At 35.8% G+C, this 4,938-nt stretch overlaps 1 long non-coding RNA gene across 1 annotated transcript; it reads left to right on the top strand.

Annotated features, from left to right (window-relative positions):
* Window positions 1-1,229: 1,229 nt before the first annotated feature.
* On the top strand, window positions 1,230-4,625 carry LOC125227256. The gene is made up of 7 exons (XR_007177164.1): window positions 1,230-1,399; window positions 1,802-1,916; window positions 2,117-2,285; window positions 2,794-2,937; window positions 3,527-3,604; window positions 3,738-3,864; window positions 4,244-4,625. It is a non-coding gene; the product is annotated as an uncharacterized LOC125227256 (long non-coding RNA).
* The last annotated feature ends 313 nt before the right edge of the window (window positions 4,626-4,938 follow it).

Raw genomic sequence — 4,938 nt, 5'->3', positions numbered from 1 at the left:
GACACTCCATTTGTTATAAATACTGAATAATCTAGTAATACACACAATTTGACTGTGTGACCCTTACAATATTTTTATTTTATGATACGTAATGTATATATTACCTTTACAAGAATATATTGTCAAGGTCACATTTCATTTATTAAGCTCTGCAAGAAAATATTATTTATTTGTACGGTCCACGTGTTATGATTACTAAATATTCTAGTAATACACGCTATTTTAATGTGTAGCAATTACAAGATAACTAGTTCACTAAGCTCAACGCATTTAAACAGACTAGTTTAGTTATTTATACTATGTGAACAATTGTCCCAGAATTTACTAGATTTTCTCGTTCAGATTACACTATTCAGGTATCATGGACGAGACTTTTTTCTCCGTGTAGGTATCCCACAGTCGCCTTCTACGACACCCACGGGAAGAAAGGGGGTTGTGAAATTCTTAACCCGTCACCACACGGGCAACATATAATATATTACTTACAATATATTGACACTGGGGCTAATATATATTTTTATTGACTTATAATATAGTTTTCAGTACAGATGTTGCGTTTTTTACGCACTAGTGTGAAAAGTGATTCATTTCTTGTCAGGTCGAAACTTCGGAGGACCATCTGTACTGAAAAACGTCGTACCATACACGTGCGAAAAGGAAATTCGTAACTCGTGTTGATTTCGAACACTCCCTTCTGTTGTGTTTTAATTTATTGCCACTCGTTTCGAACTTCCACCTTTTCGCACTTGTATCGTAATGTACTATTACATAATTATGGTATGTATTGTAAAACGTTGTACGATACATGTACGAATAGAATAAGTATTATAGGTAATTCACTACTCCTGTCGATTTAAAAAACTCTCTTCGTTCGTGTTTTAATCACAACTCGTTTCAAATTTCCCATTTTTCGCACTTGTATCGTAATTTACTATTGATTACTTTACTATTGATTACTATCTATTAGTTAAAATAAAAATTCCATCAAATATATTGCTAAAAAACAACAGACTCGTAACCAAATAACAAAGGTGAATTTTACTGCACATTAGGTATCATTTGACGGCATTTCAATTTTAGATAGGTACTGAATTATTTTTAATCATTTATGAATTATTTTTAATCATTTATTTTAAGTACCTTTATGCCTTTAATTCGAGGTAGACTCATTTAAAAAAAAATGTTAACGTATTTTAGACATCTTGTATACATTAGCCTAGCGTTTTTCAAAATCGGAGTTGGCAACACTGACGCCGAAGTGATTTGTCAACGCGTCTTGTGTTAATTTTTTTGCGGTTATCTATCACATCACAGATCTAACAACTTACAAGTTCAATGGAGTAAGTGATCGAATCTTTAAAAACATGGGAGTTGGAGAACTTAATACGAAAATTCACCAGTAAGTACAATGTATTTTTTTCATTATTTAGTCAAGTTGCTAATGACACGAGGCCAATAGCTTGCTGGGCTGCGGCCCCGGCCGATAATGGATGCAATCTCGTAATAATACACATTTAAATTTCTTGTCTATAAAATACACATTTAAGTTGGCTCAATTTTCGTTGAACGTCCGGCATGTGCTGTTGGCGGCGCGAGCCGATTTAGACTTGGTATGGTAACTATAGTTCCGTCAAAATGAGAGAGACCGGAATTATTTTTGCCAGGGAGAGAATTGCGAGGGGATCTTTAGCCCGAGTCAAAATCGGGCGCAATCGCCCGTTTGAGTGAGTTTTGATAGTGATTCTGTTGTGTATTTTCTTATAGTTGGATAGTTTCTAACAAAGCGTTGCATATTTTCCAGCCCCGGAATCGGACGCTAATAAAACCATGTTCCGATGGTAATAGGCGACGCCCAGCGTGCCCGGGTGTTGAAATAAGTGCAAAACTGCTCTCCGCTCGCCTTTTGTCCACCAACGGTAAATTGTACATTCTTTAAAAACCTTGTCAAATTGTCACTTAGGTTATGTGTAATTCCAAATTAGCAGTAGGTCGTTTCACAGAACGCGTTGACGTTCGGAATTCGAATTCCGGGGTAATTCCCCTGTCCTACGGGCGATCCAAGTCTCACGGACGCCGTCTTTGGAATTTTACTTAAAGACTGGTATACACATTTCAGGGTTCACGCCGCGTCGCCTAATCCTCGCGCCGGTCGCCAGCATTCCTCGCTGTGTTCCGGTAACCTACAGGCGGCAAGCTAACGCTGCCGTCATCCACACGACACCATCTCTGAGGCGGCTGACGTGGCAGTCGTGGTGGTCTGAGGCGGCTGACGTAGCACGTTTGAGGTTAGACCTTTCCAATCACTCTTATCTACATCATCGAACCGGCATAATTATGGTTCTGGCACCCTCCGTGTTACTATACCTTTTATTTTAATATCCGCCGTACACCGTTTCTACCCGTAGTTTTAACTCAAGAGTTCGCTGATCCACGTTTGTTCCCTTAAATAATTTAAAACCTTAGTCTCATGTTCAAGTGTAGCTAGCCCTCGGCTCTGTAAACTTAGTAAATTAGAGAGTAATTTCATAATATAAGGCAAGGCTCAGTGGAGTCCTTTGTAATAGATTAATTAACAGAGAAATAATTACCTTTTGCCCTTAAGAGTTGTTTCAATTTTAAATCTTGTCTGCTAGCATAATGGCCCCCAATTATAGATATTGTAGCAATATTGAAAAATATTAACTTTGAGTTAAAAAAAGATGTAATACGGTTCCTCTAGGGCCAAATATTTTTCCACGCTGTTCATAATTTTGTAGTATGGTATGTGATATTAATTGTATCATTCATTTCCAGACCCTGATGGATTTTTCTGAGTTTAACATAAGCACAGACCTAATAGTTATAGAAACTTCAGAAAAGGAAAACTTGTCCTCGGAAAAGGAAAATGTGCCATCTGCAATTGCTAAGAAGAAAGCAGAGCCCAGTTATAATTCCAGGGTAAGCAGTTTCTAACAGACTTCTTTACCTAGAAGGAGGAGGTTCTGTATTTTATTGTAAAAAACATTATAAGAATTACAATTCAATAAATGAATACTGCATAGGCAGACCAACATACCAGAGAGAGATTTTATTCCAACCATTTTTGAAGTAACATACTCATCTTATCACAATAATATTTTTAATATAACTGCATTGTTAGGCAAGATACCGGGCTGGCCTAGCGAGTAGTGACTAAGTGACCGTCCCTACTAAGCCGCAGTTCTGGGTTCGAATCCCGGTAAGGACATTTATTTGTGTGATGAGCACAGAGTATGTTCCTGAGAATCCTGAGTCATGGATGTTTTTTATTTATATAATTATTTGTTTATTAATTTTATCGTTGTCTGAGTACCCACATCACAAGCCTTCTTGAGCTTACTGTGGGACCCAGTCAATCTGTGTAAGAATGTCCTATTACATTAATTAATTTATTTATTATTATGATACATTTTATTGTGAGTGTATAGGTTATGACTGTAATTAATTGTATTATAATTATATTAATTAAAGAGGCAAATGAAAAGTAAAGTTTCTAAATATTTTTCAGATTGTGGAAAAGTCATTGGACTCTGCATCACTATTTTGAAAATATTCTGCTCTCAAAAAACCACAAGGATATTCTTTGGTAAATATAATAACATTAACTAGCTAAGTCACTTTTTACTATGTAACTTTAAAATAATTATTATATGTATAACTGAATACTGCATTCGTTTCTTTTTACTTTTTGTTTTTAATTGTTTGTTTTATCATTCCAGCGGCTTAACGACTTCAAAAGCACATGAAATTTACTAGGACAATTTGTTTATAAATTTTCCATCAATGAAAATAAATCTTCAGGAACAGCTGAAATACAAAAAGTCGAACTTACTGCACTTACCAATTGTAAGTATATGATAAAATTGATAAAGCAGATGTTGTCTATGTTAAAATAGTTAGTTTCACCACACCGACTGGCAAAGGCTCTCTTTAGTCTTCAAAAACAGATAGCAAAACTGCATTTTGTCCACAAGAGTGCAAAGAAATTTCATACAAATTTTAACTGGATGTCTCAAGCTTGATAGATTTGATTTAGTTAGATGTTTTACAGTTAATATTTTGTTTGTGTCGGTGTAGTGTAAAATTTTGTATTTCACTCGGTGGCAAAGTTTGTTTAACCTTCGTGGCTCGTTTCAGTTGCCCCACTGTTCACTTACCCGCATTGATCTTTCCTTATATTATATCGTTTGTAATAATATTTTACTAACTAGTCCCATTTTTATAGCGCCCTATGAGGAAACAACGAATATAGCCGGATTTCTCACCATTCCATTTTTGCTGAACACTGCGGCAGTCCGCCAAAAGAAGAAGCGAGGTTCCGGTGCAAGTCAAAATTGGAAGCCCAGTAAAATGGAAGTAAGGGAAGGTTTCATAAAGCATATCCGCTCTAGTGTAGAAATTAGCCAGACCATCGAACTTCGCATAGCCACACTTCAAAAAATAGGATTGTCATGCCAGCCATACATAATTGTTGTGGGTGAGTCTCTTGAAAAAATCGAATCATTTCTAGTTGTTGTCAGCAGATCGATAATCTATGAAAGACAGTCCATTATGAACGCAGTAGATACGTGCTACAAAATATATAATACAATGAAAATATAATACATTGTACTTACTGGTGAACTCTGGTATTAAGACGATACAGGAGTGATCTATTCTCCATACAAACGCTCTCGACTATTTCCTCCCTGGTTTTTCAAGATACAGCAATGATTTTTTTCAAGACAGATTATAATAATTTTTATCTGTGTCGGACCATTTTGATTTTTTGAGATTCTTATTTTTAAAGACGCTAGAGCCCATCGAAAATTTTCAAAAACGGTGTTATTGATTATGGCGTAAAAAAGGTGTGGTATTCAAAATTGGTAACAATTAGCCACAAAAACTGAACGGTCCGACACTGATTATTTCATTGTTATT

The sequence above is a fragment of the Leguminivora glycinivorella genome, chromosome 6, assembly GCF_023078275.1.
Source record: "Leguminivora glycinivorella isolate SPB_JAAS2020 chromosome 6, LegGlyc_1.1, whole genome shotgun sequence".
Lineage (NCBI taxonomy): Eukaryota > Metazoa > Arthropoda > Insecta > Lepidoptera > Tortricidae > Leguminivora > Leguminivora glycinivorella.
The sequence above is the reverse complement of the archived record's forward strand: the minus strand, read 5'-3'. Positions and strand labels throughout refer to the sequence as shown.